Source organism: Oryctolagus cuniculus, chromosome 2, assembly GCF_964237555.1.
Source record: "Oryctolagus cuniculus chromosome 2, mOryCun1.1, whole genome shotgun sequence".
Lineage (NCBI taxonomy): Eukaryota > Metazoa > Chordata > Mammalia > Lagomorpha > Leporidae > Oryctolagus > Oryctolagus cuniculus.
In genome coordinates this window covers 110,173,227-110,195,816 of record NC_091433.1, presented here as the reverse complement: position 1 = coordinate 110,195,816, position 22,590 = coordinate 110,173,227, and the positions used below count along the sequence as shown (strand labels likewise).

The 22,590-nt window shown below is 40.9% G+C and overlaps 1 protein-coding gene across 5 annotated transcripts in view; it reads left to right on the top strand.

Annotated features, from left to right (window-relative positions):
* Positions 1–22,590, top strand: part of VWA3B (von Willebrand factor A domain containing 3B) — a 275,082-nt gene that overhangs the window by 139,923 nt on the left and 112,569 nt on the right. The gene's annotated exons all lie outside the window — the stretch shown is intronic.

Sequence of the window (22,590 nt, the reverse complement as noted above, 5' to 3'; positions counted from 1 at the left end):
CTATTTTCCAATCTTGGCCTGAGGATGTGCATTTTAAGAATGCCCTTCTAGAGAATGTGTTTTTTTGTGTGTGTCCTATTTTATGTCCTGAGGAGTCACTTTAAGTGAAGTGGGTACCAGGACAAACCAGAGTATCAATCTGTGCTTGTATTGATTTGTCTGCTTCTGGGGAAGGAACCATCCAGAAAGATTGGATGGAACAGTGCTCTGTGCTCACACAGGACTGGGAGTAGTGATTACTCCCGTTAGCTAGACTGCAAAATTTCACAACCCTTTGGGCATTGGGTAGACTGTACAAGAGTGTCTTGCCTTAGTTGTAGGGAAAACAAATCATTGCTCCAGTTCCACCTAGCAAATCCTAAACACACAGTCTAAAGGATCAAACTTTTTCTGAATCATTTAACTGCATCCCAGAACAAACCCCAAGAATAATTATTAAAAAACATAATTATTCACTACTACAAAGAAAAATTGAGAGTGTATAGGACTCGACTAGATATTACCAGGCATTCAAAAAGCAGGAAAATCCATAATGACCCATATGAGAAGAAAAAGCAAACTAAAAAATTAAAACATGAGAATAGTTACTGTAACCATATTTGATATGTCCAAAAGGGGGAGACATGGGAGGGAAGGAATGGATTAGTCATAAAATAAACTTCTAGAATTTTTGAAAAATACAAGGTATGAGATGAAAAAATACAATGTGAAAAATGAAAAATACATTGGCTAAACAGTGGATCCAAAATTACAGAACCAAAGATGAGTGAACTGGAAGGCAGCCATAGAAACTATACAAAATGTAACATGGAGAAGAAAGAGAATTCAAACAAAAAACACATTTAAGAATACATTAGTGAACTGTGGGAAGATTTAAGCAACCCAATAAACATATAATGGAGGCAATAGTGGTCAGAAATTTTCCAAATTGGATTAAAACCATAAACTCATAGATCCAAGAAAGTTATGAACCCCAGGCAAAAAGCAGATTTTGCTCCTATTCCTGTGCTAGGGTAGTATCTGATTGGGAAGCTGATCTTCCCTCCTCCCTCCAGGAGAAGTAAGCAGTACACTGATTCTCTGGCCAGGGTTCTGTCCATGGATACTCCTACCTGCCAACACTGAGGCTTACCAAGGCAAAGCAAGACCAGTCTAGTCACCTGCAGGGTTTACCAGAGTCCTCACGTCAGCAGGACTCTGCAAGGAGCTGAGCTTCCACAAACACCCAGCATCAGTGAAAATGAAAAAGGAAGTGAGACTTGAGGACTTGCAACTTCCCACTTTCCCCTCTCCCTGGTGTGAGTGAGGCTTGATGAGAGGGGAGCAAATGAGAAAGAGTGAACCTGGACCCACTGTGGTCCTCCCCACGGTGTCAGATGGGCCCACGGGACAACTGAGCCCCCACCCTCATGCAGCACCAGTGAGGCCAAATGAGGTAGTGCTAGGTGTGGCTTCTCAGTATTCTGTCAAACCCTCACCCCTAGGAGCTCCACCCATGAATAAATTGGAAACAACACCCACAAAAAAGAGAGTGAACTCCTGACCCCGGCTATACTGACAGCTCACCTTGACAAGAATAGCTGTAAAAACTCACCAGGTACATAGGTGTGCCCAAGTGAAACAGACATTTAGCTATGAAATGTGGAGTATACTAGAAAAACAGGTTTACTTGGGTTAGTGGGTAGACAGAAGGGTAGCCACAAGTGACTCAGTCTGGGAAGGCTCTCTTAGTGCCAGCAGGCCTCACACTTTCCTCCCCTCAGAGACACCAGAATGGGCAGGAAGGGCTCAGCTAGAGCAAGTGGCCCACTCCAGAGGACTCCTGTCTCTGTGGGCCAATGACAGAGGGACACTGAGAGATAGCAGTAGAGGTGCCCTAGACTCCCGCTAGCTGACTAGAGGGACCCCCTTCTGCTCCTTCAGGCAGCACCACCAGAGACCAGCAGGAGCCAAAGTGGCACCAGATTAACAAAGAAGACAAAACCAATGCCAAAAAGGCTCTGAAAACTGAACTCCTGTTGAAGCAAAACCCCACAAAAATAGGGCAAGTCTCAAATGCTACATTTAAACAGGGCAGTTGCCAACTAAAATAAAAGATTTTAAATAGGATCTAGAGTCTTGTAACATATTAGACAAATGCCCAGGATATAGTTTTTTTTTTTTAATCACCCATCATACTAAGAAACAAGAAAACCACAATTTGAGAAAAGCCAATCAAATGATGCCAACATTGAGATGAATCAGATGTTAGAATTATCTGACAAGGCTTTTTAAAGGAGCTGTCATAACAATGCTTCAATAGCCAATTATAGATTCTCTTGAGACAAATGAACAAAGAAAAAAATCTCAGCAAATAGGTAGGAATTACAAAAAATTTCCAAGTGGAAATCTTAGAACTGAACAATACAGTAACAAAATATCAAAAGTCTCATGGAATGCGCTCAATTATTGAGTGGAAATAAGAGGATAATATCAGTGAACTTGAGATTAGAACAACAGAATTAAGCCAATGTAAATAACAGGAAAAAAATAAGACAAAATTAACAGAGCCACAGGGACATGTGGGACAATAACAAAAGATCTAACATTAAGAAGAGAGAGAGAAAAAAAAGGAGACTGAAAAACTACATGAATAATAGCTGAGAATTCCAAAGTCAGTGCAACTCACAATCATACAGATTTACATAGCTGAGTCAATTCCAAACAGGATAAACCCAAAGAAATCCATGTAAGATAGTTAACAGTTTGAAAATTAGAGAAAAACATCCTTAAAACATCCAGAAAGAAATGGCTCTGCTTCAACAGCAAATTTGACAGCAGGTCTCTCACCCAAAACCAAGATGGCTAGGGGAAAAATGGCACAGTATTTTCCAGGGTGGAAAGAAAATAACTATCAACTATAAGTTTTATATTTCATGAAACTATCCTTCGTGAATGAGGGCAAAATAAAAATATTCTCAGATAAAAAATAAATTATTACTGGAAGTTTTGCTCTGCTAGCTTGGCTACAGGAAGTTTTTCAAGCAAAATAAATCTTTTTTATTTTAAAAATGATTTATTTATTTGAAAGGCAAAGATACAGAGAGAGAAGGAGAAAGAGAGTTAGAGGAAGAGAGAGATCTTTCATCTGCTGGTTCACTCCCCAAGTGGCTACAATGGCTGGGACTGGGCCAAGCCCAAGCCAGGAGCTTCCCCTGGGTCTCCCACATGAGTTCAGGGTCCCAAGCACCTGGGCCATCTTCTGCTGCTTTCCCAGGCACATTAGCAGGGAGTTAGATTGGAAGTGAAGCAGCCAGGACATGAACTGGCACCCATATGGGATGCTAACCCCACAGGTGGAGGCTTATCCTGGTATGCTACAGCACTGACTCTGCAAAAAACAAACAAACAAACAAAAACTTAAAGTTGGAATCTTGACATCTGGAGAATGAAGAGAGAGCAAAATATAGGTAGATATAATAGATCTGTTTCTTCATGAGATTTATAAATAATATTTGACATTTGAAACAAATGTTACAATACCACCTGACATTTAAGACAAAGATATTTAATACTAGCAAAGTTAAAGGGACCTAAATTGAAGCAAGGTTTCCACATTTCCCTCAGGATAGTAAAAAGTTGAAGCTGGTAGACTGTTATAAATCACATATATATGCTGTCATGCCCAGAGAAACCATTATGAAAACTCTACAAAGGGCTGGACTCAAAAACACTATAAATAAATCAAGACAGAATTTTTTAAAAGTTCAACTAACTTGAAGGAAAAAGAGCAAACAAGAAAGGGAAATAGAGGAATGAGACCAGAAAAATCATAAAATAACAAGTAAGTGCCATCATAATGATAATTACTTTAAATTGAATGATCTAATTACATTAACCAAAAGACATATTTGCAGAGTAGATAAAAGAATATGCTGCTTATAAGAAAATTCAACCATGGTATATGTAGATTCAAGTAAAATTATTTAAAAATATATATTATACAAATGAAAGGCTAATTTATTATCTAATAAAACAGACTTTGAGGCAAAGCAAATTTGCCTTATAAGGAGAGCAATATATCAGGTAGACATTCAGTGTTTTTAAATGTGTGTGCATGTGTGAATCAAAGACTGACAGAACAGAAAGGAGAGAGAGAGAGACAAACAAAATTACAGTCGTGAACCTCAGCACCTTCCTTTTGGCAAGTCAAAGAGCTACCAGACACAAAGTAAGCAAGGACAGAGGATATGCGAACAGCCTAATCAATCAACAGGATCTGATTGACAAAGATTTTTTTTTTGCTTTTTTAATTTTTTTTAAACTTTTATTTAATGAATATAAATTTCCAAAGTACAGCTTATGGATTACAATGGCTCCCCCCCACCATAACTTCCCTCCCATCCGCAACCCTCCCCTTTCCTGCTCCCTCTCCCCTTCCATTCACATCAGGAATCATTTTCAATTCTCTTTATATACAGAAGATCAGTTTAGCATATATTAAGTAAAGATTTCAACAGTTTGCACCCCCATAGAAACACAAAGTGAAAATACTGTTTGAGTACTAGTTATAGCATTAAATCACAATGTACAGCACATTAAAGACAGAGATCCTACATGAGGAGTAAATGCACAGTGACTCCTGTTGTTGACTTAACAAATTGACACTCTTGTTTATGGCATCAGTAATCACCCTAGGCTCTTTTCATGAGTTGCCAAGGCTATGGAAGCCTTTTGAGTTCACCGACTCTGATCATATTTAGACAAGGTCATAGTCAAAGTGGAAGTTCTTTCCTCCCTTCAGAGAAAGGTACCTCCTTCTTTGATGACCTGTTCTTTCCACTGGGATCTCACTCGCAGAGATCTTTCATTTAGGGTGGTTTTTTTTTTTTTTTTTTTTTTTTTTTTGCCAGAGTGTATTGGCTTTCCATGCCTGAAATACTTTCATGGGCTTTTCAGCCGGATCCTGCATGCCTTAAGGGCTGATTCTGAGGCCAGGGTGCTGTTTAGGACATCTGCCATTCTATGAGTCTGCTGTGTATCTCGTTTCCCATGTTGGATCGTTCTCTCCCTTTTTTTATTCTATCAGCTAGTATTTGCAGACACTAGTCTTGTTTATGTACTCCCTTTGGGTCTTAGTCCTATCATTATGATCAATTGTGACCAGAAATTGATCACCAGGACTAGTGAGATGGCATTGGTACATGCCACCTTGATGGGATTGAATTGGAATCCCCTGGTATGTTTCTAACTCTACCGTTTGGGGCAAGTCAGGTTGAGCATGTCCCAAATTGCACATCTCTTCCCTCTCTTATTCCCACTCTTATATTTAACAGCGATCACTTTTCAGTTAAGTTTCAACACTTAAGAATAACTGTGTATTGATTACAGTATTCAACCAAAAGTATTAAGTAGAACAAACAAAAAGAATACTAAGAGGGATAACGTATTAAGTTGTTCATCAACAGTCAGGGTGAGGGCTGATCAAGTCACCGTTTCTCATAGTGTTCATTTCACTTTAACAGGTTTCCTTTTTGGTGCTTGGTTAGTTGTCACCGATCAGGGAGAACATATGATATTTGTCCCTTTGGGACTGGCTTATTTCACTCAGCATAATGTTTTCCAAATTCCTAACAGGGATCACTTTTCAGTTAAAATTTAAACACCTAAGAATAATTGTGTGTTAATTACAGAGTTCAACCAATAGTACTAGAACAAAAAAATACTAAAATGGATAAAGTATTACATTGTACATCAACAGTCAGGACAAGGGCTGATCAAGTCACTGTTTCTCATAGTGTCCATTTCACTTCAACAGGTTTCCCCTTTGGTGCTCAGTTAGTTGTCGCCGATCAGGGAGAACATATGATATTTGTCCCTTTGGGCCTGGCTTAGTTCACTCAGCATGATGTTTTCCAGATTCCTCCATCTTGTTGCAAATGACCAGGTTTCATTGGTTTTGACTGCTGTATAGTATTCTATAGAGTACATGTTCCATAATTTCTTTATCCAGTCTACTGTTGATGGGCATTTGGGTTGGTTCCAGGTATTAGCTATTGTGAATTGAGCTGCAATAAACATTAGGGTGCAGACAGCTTTTTTGTTTGCCAATTTAATTTCCTTTGGGTAAATTCCAAGGAGTGAGATGGCTGGGTTGTATGGTAGGGTTATATTCAGGTTTCTGAGGAATCTCCAGACTGACTTCCATAGTGGCTTTACCAGTTTGCATTCCCACCAACAGTGGGAATAACAGAAGAATATATATTTTTTCCTAGTGTTAATGAAATATTTATCAAGATAGGTCATAAACTGGACTATAACATAAACTTCAACTAATACAAAACAATGGAAATCATAAAGAATTTGTCCTCTGACCATAGCAGAATCAAACTAAAAATTAATAAAGACAACAGGAAAATATCTAAACAGATGGAATTTAAACAACCCAGTCTTAATATCCCATGGCTCAGAGAGAAAGTCTCAGAGGAAATAAAAAAGTTAGAACTGACTGAAAACACAAACACAACATATCAAGCCATATGGAATGCAGCTAAGACAGCACTGTGGGTGAAATTTATAACACTACATGCCCATGTGTAAATGAGGGAAAGCCTTGAATTGACAATCCGAGTTCCTACAAGAAGAGCAAAATAAACCCAATGAATGCAGTAAGAAACAATAAAGATATGAACAGAAATCAATGAATTTGAAAATACGAATACAATGGAGAAAATTAACGAGGCAAAAAACTATTTATTTGCGGGTAATGAAAAACCTCTTTTTTTTTTTTAAAAGATGTATTTATTATTTACTTGAAAGTCAGAGTTACACAGAGAAAGAAGGAGAGGCAGAGAGAGGTCCTCCATCTGCTGGTTCACTCCCCAGATGGCCGCAACAGCTGGAGCTGCGCTGATCTGAAGCTGGGAACCAGAAGCTTCTTCCAAGTCTCCCACGCGGGTGAAGGGGCCCTAGGACTTGGGCCATCTTCTACTGCTTTCCCAGGCCATAGCAGAGAGCTGGATTGGAAGTGGAACAACCAGGACTTGAACCAGCACCCATATGGGATGCCAGCACTGCAGGCAGCAGCTTTACAGGTAAAACCTCTTTGAAGATTGAGACAAAAGAAGAGCAGTCAAAAAGCACTGATATCATGAATTAAATATCAGACATCACTACAGATCTTGTAGCCGTTAAAAGGGCAATAAAAAAATACAGTAAACAGTTTTGCACTCATGTATGTGACCACTTAGGAAAAAACAGCACCACTTATCCAGAAGCTACAATTATGGAAATAAAACAGATGTTGTGAGTAGCCATGAAATCATGAGAGAAATTGACACTGTAATTTTGAAACTTCTGTAAAGAAAGTATCAGACCTCTGGTTTCTGGTCCAGCATGTAAAATCTTGGAAATCACTAGTCTGTCCTAATGACAAGTACAAAGCTGAATGTACTGAAAAACCAGCTGTTCTTCCTATGGTCACAAGAAAACTGAGGTTAGCAGGGCAAACCACTTCCCCCCAAGTCAGAAAGACCAGCAGGTGAATACAGAGAGGAGACGTTGTGCAAACCCATGAGCTGAACCATGCAGGAGTGGGGAATGTCCCGCCTGGGCCATGTGAGCCAGCAAAATCCTCGGTTCTGGCCCTGCCAAGGCAACTGCAGCAGGACTTGAAATTCAACACATCTATAGCAGGCTCATTTTTTTTTTTTTTTTTTTTTGACAGGCAGAGTGGATAGTGAGAGAGAGACAGAGAGAAAGGTCTTCCTTTTGCTGTTGGTTCATCCTCCAATGGCCGCCGCGGCCGGCGCACTGATCCGAAGCCAGGAGCCAGGTGCTTCCTCCTTGTCTCCAATGGGGGTGCAGGGCCCAAGCACTTGGGCCATCCTCCACTGCACTCCCGGGCCACAGCAGAGAGCTGGCCTGGAAGAGGAGCAACTGGGACAGAATCCGGCACCCCGACTGGGACTAGAACCCGGTGTGCCGGTGCTGCAGGCGGAGGATAAGCCTATTGAGCCATGGCGCCGGCAAAGCAGGCTCATTTTTAAGTTGATAATTTTGTATGGCCCATGAACGATGCTATAAATACCCACATGACCCTTGGCAGAAAAAAAGGTTCCCCTCTCTTGAACAGGAACACCAGTTACGAGGTGGGGAAACCTGAACTACACTTGACAAATTGTTGGAGGCTCACTATGAACAAGTCTGAGACATACAGTCTCCAGGGGGGCCCTGAGTTTTGTGAGCTTTACCTCCTGAAGATCTGCATGCTTCTCATGGTGATATCAGAAAAGTCCCCCTGTGCTTCCAGCAGCGGGGAGAGAAAGGAGCCATTCTGGAATACACCAGAGCATTCTCTTCTTCACAAGCTCTGCTCTCGGGAGAAGAACCTATTTAACCAGAACTAACCTGTGGTAGTCTGCCTCACTGACTTGGGAGAGGGGAAATACTCCAGGCACCTCCACCCCTTCACAAGGAAGAAGGGAATATGCAGCCTCAGCTCACTGCAGCGACCCTGTCCCACCTCTAGAGGATTCTGTTTGCTATGGGGAGGACTGAGGAGTGTGTGTGAAGTTCACCACCCCAGGGCACAGGCTCTGAAACACTGAATCCTGATCACAGGACCATACAATGCTTATTTTGGACATGACCCCTGAAAGCAAAGATAGACAAATGGGATTGTATAAAACTAAAAAGCTTCTGCACATCACAATAAATAATCAACAGAGTGAAGTCAGAAAACCTACAGAATGGGAGAAAACTGTTTTTACACTATTAACCTGATAAGGCGTTAACATCCAAAGTGTATAAGGAACTCACAGAAAAAAAACAAAAGTAATCTGATTTTGTAAAAGAGGGAATGATCTGAATACGCACTTCTCAACGGAGGACACATAAACAACTGATAGGTATGTGAAAAATGCTCAGTGTCAGTTATCTCTGGGGAAATGTGTACCAAGACCATGAACTGGGGCCAGCCCTGTGGTGTAGTGGGTAAAGCTGTTTGTTCGTTGCCTGCAGTTCTGGCATCCCATATAGGCACCAGTTCAAGACCTAGTTGCTCCACTTCCAATCCAGCTCGCTGCTATGGCCTGGGAAAGCAGTGGAAGATGGCTCAAGTATTTGGGTCCCTGCATCTGCATGGGGGACCCAGAGGAAGCTCCTGATGCCTGGCTTTGGACTGACCCAGCTCCATCATTGAGGCCATTCGGGGAGTGAACCAGCAGATGGAAAACTTTCTCTGCCTCTGCCTCTTGTAACTCTGCCTTTCAAATAAATTTAAACAAACAAAAAAACCATGAACTATCATCTCATTCAAATTAAAGTAGCTATCATCATAAAGACAAAAATAACATACTGATGAGAATGTGGGAAAAGACAACTCTCATACACTGTTGGTGGGAATATAAATGAATAAAATCAGTGTGGAAAACACTATGAAGGTTTCTCAAAAAACTAGAAATAGAAACACCATTTGATCCAGCATTCCTGTTACTGGGTGTATACTCTAGGCAAAGAAAATCAATATGTCAGAAAGATAGCTGCACTCCCAACTGCCAAGATTAGTAATTAACCTAAAGTGTCCATAAATAGATGGAGAAAGGAAATGTATACACACATATACATATATACTACATGTATATATAAATACATATATGTGTATCCATATATGTGTGTGTGTGCACACAATAAAATGTTAGCCATAAAAAAAGGATGAAATTCTGTGTCTTGTGGTATCACAGGTGAACCTGTAAAAATAAGCCTGGCACAGCAGGACAAATACCGCATGTTCTTACTCATATGTTCAAGATTTTAAAAATACGATCTAGTAGTTGTAGAGAGTAGAATTGTGCTTCTCAGAGGCTGGAAAGGGCAGGGGAGAGGGGGAGATAGTGGTAGGTTGGTTAATGGGTAAAAATATACAGGTAGGTCAGAGAAATAAGTTCTGGAGTTCTGTGGTATGGCAGGGTAACTACTTTTTTTTTTTTTTTTTTTTTTTTTGACAGGCAGAGTGGACAGTGAGAGAGAGACAGAGAGAAAGGTCTTCCTTTTGCCGTTGGTTCACCCTCCAATGGCCGCACCGCGCTGATCTGAAGGCAGGAGCCAGGTACTTATCCTGGTCTCCCATGGGGTGCAGGGCCCAAGCATTTGGGCCATCCTCCACTGCACTCCCTGGCCACAGCAGAGAGCTGGCCTGGAAGAGGGGCAACCGGGACTAGAACCCGGTGTGCCGGCGCCGCAAGGCGGAGGATTAGCCTAGTGAGCTGCGGCGCCGGCTAGGGTAACTACTTTTAAGAGTAATTTACTGTGTACCTCAGAATAGCTAGAAGATTTTGAATGTTCCCAATACAAAGAAATGACAGATGTTTAAAGTGACAGAGATGCTTATGGCCCTCCTTTGATCATCAAATATTATATACAAGTATCAAAATATCACACTGTACCCCATACATATATACAATTATTATGTGTCAATTAAATAAACTTGCTGGCGCCGATGCTGTGGCACAGTGGGTTAAGGCTCAGTCTGCAGTGTCGGCATCCCATATGGGCACAAGTTCGAGTCCTGGCTGCATTCCTTGGACCCCTACAATGGCGTGGGAGACCTGTAAGAAGCTCCTGGCTCCATGGCCGGCGTCGCAGCTCACTAGGCTACCCCGGGTTCTAGTCCTGGTTGGGGCACCGGATTCTGTCCCGGTTGCCCCTCTTCTAGTCCAGCTCTCTGCTGTGGCCCGGGAAGGCAATGGAGGATGGCCCAAGTGCTTGGGCCCTGCACCCGCATGGGAGACCAGGAGGAAGCACCTGGCTCCTGGCTTTGGATCGGCACAGCTCACCAGGAAGACCTTTCTTTCTTTCTCTCTCTCTCTCTCACTGTCTAACTCTGCCTGTCAAAAAAAAAAAAAAAAAAAAAAAAAAAAAAAAAAAAAAAAAGAAGCTCCTGGCTCCTTACTGTGGATCAGCTCAGCTCCAGCAATTGCAATTGCAGCTATTTGGGGAGTGAACCAGTGGCTGGAAGAGCGTACTCTGTCTCTACCTCTCCCTGTTTCTCTGCCTTTTAAATAATTTTTTTTAAAAATAAGCTTGCCAAAAATATAAAGTGAGGAGAATCACAGTCCCTGATTTTAAGGCTTGCTATGCGGCTGCATTAAGGAAGACAGCATGGCTTTAGCAGAGCACTGGACATGTAGAATGGACAGTTACAGAAACACACCCACGTGACACGCCCAGCCGATTTCTGACAAAGGTGCAAAAGCAATTCGATGAAGGAGGAATGGCCTTTTCAGCAGATGGCTGGAGCAATTGAGTGTCCATAGCAAAGTAATGAACTTCAACCTGAACATCACACCTTATGCAGCTGTTAACTCAAAACTGATCATCGACTTAAATGTAAATCATGAAATTTCCAGAAAGAAATGTGGAAGAAAATCTGGAGGACTTTTGGCTAGGCAAGTAACTTTGATAGCCCTACTTCTATTAAAAAACATTAAGTTTCTAGTTAAAATCCTTTCCACAAAGGAGACCCCAGTCCCATGTGACTTCACTGCAGATTTGTACCAAGCATTTAAGGGAAACCAAATTCAACTCTACATAAAATCCTCCAGAAATCTGAAAGGAGGAACTGCTGCTCATCTTGTCCCATACAGCTAACATTAACCTTACCAAATCTCACAAGACATTATAAGGAAAGAAATGTATAAGCTAACCTTCCTCTTTCACATAAATGCAAACATGCTGAACAGAATTTGGCAAGTCAAAGCCTTTGATGGCAAATACAGCCTGAAACAGCATGACCAGATTGGGTTTATCATGGAACTTCAAGTCTCCTTTAACATTTGAAAATCAACATGTAACTCACCATATTAACATACTTCAAAAAGACTTGGGATCATTTCAATTTATATAAAAAAGGTTTTGACAGAATTCAACATGCATTTCCAATGGAAGCTCTCAGCAAAGTATGAATAGAAGGCCTTCCTCTGACAGATAGTATCTTTTAAAAAACAAACCTATTAGCTAACAGCACTTTAAGGATAAAAGACTGTGTGCTTTCCTCGTAATATCAGGAAAACTACAAGGATGTCTGCTGTCCCCCCTTTTATTCAACACTGAAATGGAGGTTCTACTTGGTACAACAAGCAAGGGAATGTGGAAGCATCTGCAATGGAAAGAATAGAGTAAAACTTTCATTCCACATGGTCACCCATTAGAAACTCTACCATACAAAGAAACTACTGGAACTAATCATGGAACTTAGCAATGAATTTTGTTTCTCTATATTAGCAAAGAACATTGGAAATAAAAATGATTTACCATAGCCTCAAAAATACGTACTATGTAGAGAAACATCTATCAAAACCTGAAGGCCTTTACATTGAGAACTACGAAACCTTGTTGAGAGATACGTCTTTTTTTTATGAGTCAGAAGACTTGACAATATGAAGATATCTACTCTCCCCCAAAAGATCTATTGACTCAATACAATCCCAATCAAGATCCAAGTCCGTGGGGCTGGTGCTGTGGTGTAGTAGGTGAAGCCACTATCTGTGATGCCGGTATCCTACACGAGCAGCTGGTTCCTCTCCTGGCTGCTCCGCTTCAATCCAGCTCCCTGCTGATGTGCTTGGGAAAGCAGTGGAAGACAGCCCAAGGGTTTGGGCCCCTGCCTCCCATGTGGGAGACCTGGATGAAGTCCCTGGCTCCGGGCTTCAGTCTGGCTCACACTGGCCGTTGTGGCCATCTTGGGAATGAACCAGCAGATATAAGATCCTCCCTCTCTCTATAACGCTGACTTTTAAAATAAATAATATTTTTATTTTTTATTTTTTATTTTTTTTTAAACTTTTATTTAATGAATATAAATTTCCAAAGTACGACTTATGGATTACAATGGCTTCCCCCCCATACCGTCCCTCCCACCCACAACCCTCCCCTTTCCTACTCCCTCTCCCCTTCCATTCACATCAAGATTCATTTTCGATTATCTTAATATACAGAAGATCAGCTTAGTATACATTAAGTATGGATTTCAACAGTTTGCTCCCACACAGAAACATAAAGTGAAAAATAATAGATGATTTTTTTTAAATGATGATGAAATCAGAGAAGACCTATTGTCATGTTTAATCCCAGTGAGAGTCAAGTTGGGAATTGATAATTTCTTCCTTTCTTTTTTTTTTTTTTTTACAGAGGATCAGTTTAGTATGCATTAAGTAAGGATTTCAACAGTTTGCACCCCCATAGAAACACAAAGTGAAATATATTGTTTGAGTACTCGTTATAGCATTAAATCTCCATGTACAGCACATTAAGGATAGAGCTCCTACATGAGGAGTAAGTGCACAGTGACTCCTGTTGTTGACTTTACCAATTGACACTCCTGTCTATGGCATCAGTAATCTCCCTATGCTCCAGTCATGAGTTTCCAAGGCTATGGAAGCCCTCTGAGTTCTCCGACTCTTATCTTGTTTAGACAAGGTCATAGTCAAAGTGGAGGTTCTCTCCTCCCTTCAGAGAAAGGTACCTCCTTCTTTGATGACCTGTTCTTTCCACTGGGATCTCACTCACAGAGATCTTTTGCCAGAGTGTCTTGGCTTTCCATGCCTGAAATACTCTCATGGGCTTTTCAGCCAGATCCGAATGCCTTTAGGGCTGATTCTGAGGCCAGAGTGCTATTTAGGACATCTGCCATTCTATGAGTCTGCTGAGTATCTCACTTCCCATGTTGGATCACTCTACCCTTTATTTACTCCATCGGTTAGCGTTAGCAGGTACTAGACTTGTCTATGTGCTCCCTTTGACTCCCAGTCCCTCCACCATGACCAACTGTGAACTGAAATTGATCACCTGGAACAGTGAGATGGCATTGGTACATGCCACCTCGATGGGATTGAATTGGAATCCCCTGGTATGCTTCCAACTCCACCACTTGGGGCAAGTCAGCCTGAGCATGTCCCAAATTATACATCTCTTCCCTCTCCGATTCCCACTCCCATGTTCAACAGGGATCACATTTCAGTTAATTTTCAACACTTAATAATAACTGTGCATCAATTACAGAACTAAACCAGTCATATTAAGTAGAACAGATAAAAAAACTAAGAGGGATAATGTATTAAGTTGTTCATTAACAGTCAGGGCTATGCTGATCAAGCCACCGTTTCCCATAGTGTCCACCTCACTCCAACAGGTTTCCCTCTTGGTGTTCAGTCAGTCGTCACCGATCAGGGAGAACATATGGTATTTGTCCCTTTGGGACTGGCTTATTTCACTCAGCATGATGTGTTCCAGATTCCTCCATTTTGTTGCAAATGACTGGATTTCGTTGTTTCTTACTGCGGTATAGTATTCTAAAGAGTACATATCCCATAATTTCTTTATCCAGTCTACCGTTGATGGGCATTTAGGTTGGTTCCAGGTCTTAGCTATTGTGAATTGAGCTGCAATAAACATTAGGGTGCAGACCTCTTTTTTGTTTGCCAATTTAAATTCCTTTGGGTAAATTCCAAGGAGTGGGATGGCTGGGTCGAACAGTAGGGTTATCTTCAGGTTTCTGAGGAATCTCCAGACTGACTTCCATAGTGGCTTTACCAGTTTGCATTCCCACCAACAGTGGGTTAGTGTCCCTTTTTCCCACATCCTCGCCAGCATCTGTTGTTGGTAGATTTCTGCATGTGAGCCATTCTAACCGGGGTGAGGTGAAACCTCATTGTGGTTTTGATTTGCATTTCCCTGATTGCTAATGACCTTGAACATTTTTTCATGTGCCTGTTGGCCATTTGGATTTCCTCTTTTGAAAAATGTCTATTGAGGTCCTTGGCCCATCTCTTAAGTGGGTTGTTGGTTTTGTTTTTGTGGAGTTTCTTGATCTCTTTGTAGATTCTGGTTATTAACCCTTTATCTGTTGCATAGTTTGCAAATATTTTTTCCCATTCTGTCGGTTGTCTCTTCACTCTCCTGACTGTTTCTTTTGCAGTACAGAAACTTCTCAATTTGATGCAATCCCAATAGTTGATTTTGGCTTTGACTGCCTGTGCCTCCCGGGTCTTTTCCAGAAATTCTTTGCCTGCGCCAATATCTTGAAGGGTTTCTCCAATGTTCTCTAGTAACTTGATGGTATCAGGTCATAGATTTAGGTCTTTAATCCATGTTGAGTGGATTTTTGTGTAAGGTGTAAGGTAGGGGTCTTGCTTCATGATTCTGCACGTGGAAATCCAATTTTCCCAGCACCATTTATTGAATAGACTGTCCTTACTCCAGGAATTAGTTTTAGATCCTTGATCAAATATAAGTTGGCTGTAGATGTTTGGGTTGATTTCTGGTGTTTCAATTCTGTTCCATTGGTCTATCCATCTGTTTCTGTACCAGTACCATGCTGTTTTGATTACAACTGCCCTGTAGTATGTCCTGAAATCTGGTATTGTGATGCCTCCGGCTTTGTTTTTGTTGTACAAGATTGCTTTAGCTATTCGAGGTCTCTTGTGCCTCCATATAAATTTCAGCACCATTTTTTCCAGATCTGAGAAGAATGTCTTTGGTATCTTGATTGGTATTGCATTGAATCTATAAATTGCTTTTGGGAGAATGAACATTTTGATGATATTGATTCTTCCAATCCATGAGCATGGAAGATTTTTCCATTTCTTGGTATCCTCTTCTATTTCTTTCTTTAAGGTTTTGTAATTTTCATCGTAGAGATCTTTAACGTCCTTGGTTAAGTTTATTCCAAGGTATTTGATTGTTTTTGTGGCTATTGTGAATGGGATTGATCTTAGAAGTTCTTCCTCAGCCATGGCATTGTCTGTGTATACAAAGGCTGTTGATTTTTGTGCATTGATTTTATACCCTGCTACTTTGCCAAAATCTTCTATGAGTTCCAATAGTCTCTTAGTAGAGTTCTTTGGGTCCCCTAAATAAAGAATCATGTCATCTGCAAAGAGGGATAGTTTGAGTTCTTCCTTCCCAATTTGTATCCCTTTAATTTCTTTTTCTTGCCTAATAGCTCTGGCTAGAACCTCCAGAACTATATTGAATAGCAGTGGTGAGAGTGGGCATCCCTGTCTGGTACCAGATCTCAGTGGAAATGCTTCCAACTTTTCCCCATTCAATAGGATGTTGGCTGTGGGTTTTTCATAGATTGCTTTGATTGTATTGAGGAATGTTCCTTCCAAGCCCAGTTTGCTTAGAGTTTTTATCATGAACGGGTGTTGTATTTTATCAAATGCTTTCTCGGCATCTATTGAGATAATCATATGGTTTTTCTTCTGCAGTCTGTTAATGTGGTGTATCACATTGATTGTCTTGTGAATGTTAAACCATCCCTGCATACCAGGGATAAATCCCACTTGGTCTGGGTGGATGATCTTTCTGATGTGTTGTTGCATTCTATTGGCCAGAATTTTATTGAGGATTTTTGCATCTATGTTCATCAGGGATATTGGTCTGTAATTCTCTTTCAGTGCTGCATCTTTCTCTGGCTTAGGAATTAAGGTGATGCTGGCTTCATAGAAAGAATTTGGGAGGATTCCCTCTTCTTCGATTGTTCTGAATAGTTTGAGAAGAATTGGAGTTAGTTCTTCTTTAAACGTCTGGTAGAATTCAGCAGTGAATCCATCTGGTCCTGGGCTTTTCTTTGTTGGGAGGGCCTTTATTACTGTTTCAATTTCTGTCTCAGTTATGGGTCTGTTTAGGTTTTCGATGTCTTCCTGGTTCAATTTAGGCAGGTTGCATGTGTCCAGGAATGTATCCATTTCTGATAGGTTTCCCTGTTTGCTGGCATACAAGTCCTTGTAGTAATTTCTGATGATTCTTTTTATATCTGTGGTGTCTGTTGTTACATTTCTTTTTTCATCTCTGATTTTATTGATTTGGGTCTTTTCTCTTCTTTTTTTAGTTAGTTGGGCCAATGGGGTGTCAATTTTGTTCATTTTTTCAAAAAACCAGCTCCTCGTTTGGCTGATTTTTTGGAATGTTTTTCTTGATTCAATCCTGTTGATTTCTTCTCTGATTTTAATTATTTCTCTTCTCCTACTAGGTTTGGGTCTGGTTTGCTGTAGGTTTTCTAGATCCTTGAGGTGAATTGAAAGCTCATCTATTTGGTGTCTTTCCAATTTCTTGATGTAGGCACCTATTGATATAAACTTTCCTCTTAACACTGCTTTTGCTGCGTCCCATAAGTTTTGGTATGTTGTGCTGTTATCCTCATTTACTTCCAGAAAGTTTTTAATTTCTCTTTTGATTTCTGCTATGACCCATTGTTCATTCAGGAGCATGTTGTTCAATCTCCATGTGTTTGCGTATGCTCTAGGGATTCCTGAGTTGCTAATTTCCAACTTCATTCCTTTATGGTCTGAGAAGCTGCATGGTATGATTCTAATTCTTTTGAATTTGCTGAGACTTGCTTTATGGCCTAGTATGTGGTCAATCCTAGAGAAGGTTCCATGTACTGCTGAGAAGAATGTAAAATCTTTAGCTGTAGGATTGAAAGTTCTGTATATATCTGTTAGATCCATTTGGGCTATAGTGTCGTTTAAATCTACTGTATCCTTGTTGATCTTCTGACCGGATGATCTGTCTATTTCTGAGAGTGGAGTATTGAAGTCCCCCAGTACTACTGTATTGGGGTCTAAGTCTCCCTTTAAGTCCGTTAATAAATCTTTTAGATAAACTGGTGCCCTGTAGTTAGGTGCATATACATTGATAATTGTTATATCTTCCTGTTGAATTGATCCCTTAATCATGATATAGTGTCCCTCTTTGTCTCTCTTAACAGTTTTTGTGGTAAAGTTTATGTTGTCCGATATTAAGATGGCTACACCCGCTCTTTTTTCATTTCTGTTGGCATGGTATATCTTTTTCCAGCCTTTCACTTTCAGTCTGTATGGATCTTTGTTGGAAAGATGTGTTTCTTGTAAGCAGCAAATAGATGGGTTTTGTTCCTTAACCCAATCAGCCAATCGGTGTCTTTTAACTGGACAGTTCAGGCCATTCACGTTCAATGTGACTAATGATAAGTGGTAACTTTGCCCTGCCATTTGCCAAAGATAAGTTCTAATATATGCTTTGAATTCCCTGTGATCTTTTGCTGTGAGGTTTCCTTCCTTGGTTTCCTTCCTTTACCTTCTTTCATATTGATGACCGTGTTTCTGTGTTTCTGTGTGTAACACATTTTTAAGCATCTTTTGCAGGGCTGGACAAGTGGCAACAAATTCTTTCAATTTCTGTTTGCAATGAAAAGTCTTTATTTCACCTTCATTCACAAATGATAGCTTTGCAAGATATAATATTCTGGGCTGGCAGTTTTTCTCTTAGTACCTGGGCTATAGCTCGCCATTCCCTCCTAGCTTGTAGAGTTTCTGATGAGAAGTCAGCTGTGAGTCTGATTGGAGATCCTCTGAGAGTAATCTGACGTTTCTCTCTTGCACATTTTAGGATCTTTTCTTTATGTTTCACTGTGGAGAGTTTAATTACAACGTGTCGTGGTGAGGATCTCTTTTGGTCGTGTTTATTAGGGGTTCTGTGAGCTTCCTGTACTAGGATTTCTCTGTCCTTCTCCAAACCTGGGAAATTTTCTGCTAATATCTCACTAAAAAGGCCTTCTAATCCTTTCTCCCTCTCCATGCCTTCAGGAACTCCTAGAACCCGAATGTTGGTTTTTTTAATAGTATCCTGAAGATTCCTGACAATATGTTTTAGATTTCTAATTTCCTCTTCTTTTCTTTGGTCTGACTGTATCCTTTCCTGTTCTCTGTCTTCTAAGTCCGATATTCTCTCTTCTGCTTCACCCATTCAGTTTGTAAGGCTCTCTATTGTGTTTTTCATTTGATCTATTGAATTCTTCACTTCAGTCACTATCACAGTTTCCTGTTGTACTAGTTGTTTCGTTTCATTTTGATTCCTCCTTAATATTTCATTTTCACGAGAGAGATTTTCTATCTTGTCCATGAAGGATTTCTGTAGTTCAAGAATTTGTTTTTGAGAACTTCTTAATGTTCTTATCAATTTTTTGAGATCTGCTTCTTGCATTTCTTCTATCTCATCATCTTCATAATCTTGAATTGGGGTGTCTTTTTCATTTGAGGGCGTCATGGTGACTTCCTTGTTTTTATTACCTCGGTTTTTGCGTTTGTTATTTGGCATATTGGAGATATTTGGTTTCTTCACTGTGGTGCTTTTTCTTGTTTACTATGACTCTAGATTAAGTGGACTATCTGTTTTTGATGGAGCCTTAGGGCTTGAGATGGGTGTGGCCTGAGAGCTCTGTTTGGTGTGCCAAAGGTGACACTCCCAGGTTAGGCGTGGTAAATCTCTCTCTCTCTCTTTCTTTTTTTTTTTTTTTTGATTCAAAAGGGAAGTAATTCTGCACAGCTGAACGAAGTTGGAGGTAGTTAGCAGGCAAATGATATACCCACAGGAGCCAGAGATCAGAAGCTCTTTCCCAAGAACCCCACAGGGAATCTGTTCGGCCCTCAGAGTGGGCTCAAATTCTCCTTCAGCCTCCCACTGGTTTGCCAAAGTTACGGAATTGTAGCGTCTCTGGAGAGTGCTCACGTGAATTCCGTGAGTTATCTCCCCCACCGTCTCTTTTTTCACAGTCTCAGTTCAGTAGCACCACAAATTTACTAGGTCCTAATCTCCTGTTAATTCGCCCCGCCCAGAGTCAGGTTTTTCTGCTAGGCTCAGGGCCGGTGCAGACCTGAGGTCGCTCTGCTTATGACGTATGTCCAAGATGGCGCCTGCTCTTTGTCTTGCTCGCCCTTGAGAGGTGAGCGGAGAGAGAGAAACCCGTGTCCATACTAGTCACCCTTTTTTTTTTCTCTCTCTCTCTCTCTTCCAGTTAGCCTTGTGAACTTCCCCCCCCCCCGGGGGTTGTTCCCTCTAGTCTCCTCTCTCCGCTTGCCTGCCAGTGTCTCGGGCTATTGAGGTTCGGCTCACCTCGCGTTCCAGCGCTGGTGTGTTGAGTCTGCCGCTGGTGTCCCGAACTGTGGGCTCCCACGCTCTCCACGCAGGTCCGCTGTGAGTCACGCGTTCCAGAAGAGTTTCTTCTGCTGTTTCCTCCCCTACTCTTCCTTGAACCTGCAGTATCTCCACTTTTATTAAACTATCTCTCCCCAGACTATCAGTGTGCTCCCTTCCTATTCCGCCATCTTGCCGGAATCCCAAAATAAATAATATTTTTAAAATGTATCCAAGTAGACTTAAAAAAATTTAACTGATTTTGTGGAAATGCAAAGGATTTAGAATGATCAAAACAGCTGTGAAAAAAAGCCAAGTCAGGGAGTCAACACTATATGTTTCAAGACATATAAAGCCATTGTAATCAAGACAGTGTGAAATTAGGGTAAAGATACCACTTAGATTGACACAGTGGGATAGATAAACCAGAAACAGACTGACTCATACGGACAACTGACCCTCAACAAAACTTCAAAGGCAATTTAATCAAGAAAGGACAATATTTTCCCCCAACAAATGATAGAACAATTGAATATTCATATGTAAATAAATGATCCATGCCTCACAGCATATTCAAAATTTAACACAAAAGGATTCATGAACCAAAGCATGAAATCTGTGTTTTTCTCTTCCTTGAGAAGAATATTGGAAAAATTCTTTGTGACTTTGTGTTAGACAAAAAAATTTTAGATATCAAAAGTGTAATCCATAGAAGAATAAATTGATACATTGGAGTTGAACAAAATTAAAGACATCTTTTCTTAAAAATGTTATGACAATTAAAAGACAAACTAAATTGGGAGAAAATTTTTAAATTATTTACTTAATAAAGGGTTTATGTACAGAATATATAAGTATCTCACAAAACCAATAGTGGGGGCCGGTGCTTTGGCATAGCGGGTTAACACCCTGGCCTGAAGCATTGGCATCCCATATGGGCGCCAGTTCGAGACCTGGCTGTTGCACTTCCGATCCGGCTCTCTGCTGTGGCTTGGGAAAGCAGTAGAGTATGGCCCAAGTCCTTGGGCCCCTGCACCCGCATGGGAGACCTGGAGGAGGTTCCTGGCTCCTGGCTTTGGATTGGCTCAGCTCCGGCCATTGCGGCCATTTGGGGGGTGAGCCAGTAGATGGAGGGCCTCACTCTCTCTCTGCCTCTCCTCTCTCTGTGTTACTCTGACTTTCAAATGAATAAATAAATCTTAAAAAAATAATGAGTAAACTCAAATAATGGGCAAAATATTTAAACATACACTTCACCAAAAAGATATATGCATATCAAATAAGAATATAAAAAGGACACATAAAGACAAATGCCACATTTTTTCTCTTATTTGTAGGAGCTAAAATTTTTTTAAAAATCAAAGAACAAAAGAAAAAAATGGGTGTATCAGTATTACTGCAAGTACAGTTTTGTCAAACTTTAAAACAATTCTCCTGACATCATTAGTGATTAGGCAAATGCAAATGAAAGCTATGATTAAAGGTATCAGAATGGCTAAAATGAGAATGCTGACTATGCCAAGAACGCAAGAGCTGGGGGAGGGGTTACTGTAACTCTCCTACGTCACTTGAGGAATGTAAACTGGCACAACAACTTTACAAAGCAGTTTGGTAGTTTCATCACAAGTTGGGTATTGGGGTCAGTGCTGTGGTGTAGCAGGTAAAGCTGCCGCTTGCAACATCAGCATCCTATTTGGGCACTGATTTGTATCCCGATTGTTCCACATCCTTTCCAGCTTCCTGCTAATGGCCTGGGAAAAGCAGCAATGAATGATCCAAGTGCTTGGGCCCCTGCCACCCAGTTGGGAGACCTGGAAAAAGATCCTGGCTTTGGCCTGGCCCCGCCCTGGCCATTGCAGCCACTTGGAGAGTGTACCAGCAGATGGTATACTCTTTCTCCCTCTCTGAGAGAGAGAGAGAGAGAGAGAGAGAGAGAGATCTTCCTTCCACTGGCTCACTCCCCAAATGGCTGCAATGGACAGAGCTTGGCCCATCCAGAGCCAGGAACCAGGAGCTTCTTCCAGGTCCCACACATGGGTGCAGGGGCCCAAGGACTTAGGCCATCCTCCACTGCCTTCCTAGGCACATTAGCAGGGAGCTGGTTTGGAAGTGGATCAGCTGGTACTCAAACCAGCGCCCATATGGCATGCTGGCACCACAGGTAGTGGTCCCACCTGCTACACCCCAGCGCCAGCCTCAATAAATACATCTTGTAAAAGAAATGTTTGACATTGACATTCATGTGATGCAATGATGTCACCCACTAGTTTGCAAAAGAGAAATGATAGCAAATATTCATACAAAGACTTGTACACAAATGTTCATGTGTTTATTATATAATACCTGAGATCTGAAAACATCTCAAATGTCCATCAACAAGTGAATGGATAAATAAACTTTGGTATTTAGTGTATAGTATAATACTACCCAGCACTAGAAACACATAAGCTATTGATTGACTCTGCAGCACTGGTGAATCTCAAAATAAATGTACAAGTTGAACATCTCTAATCAAATTGTTGACATGATTCCACCAGTGAAAAATTCCACAGTGTCCTCATGTGAGAAGTTGCAATCAAAATTCAGATACACTAAAAATATTATAAAATTGCCTTTAGGCTAAATATATAAGGTAGATATGAAACATAAATGAATTTT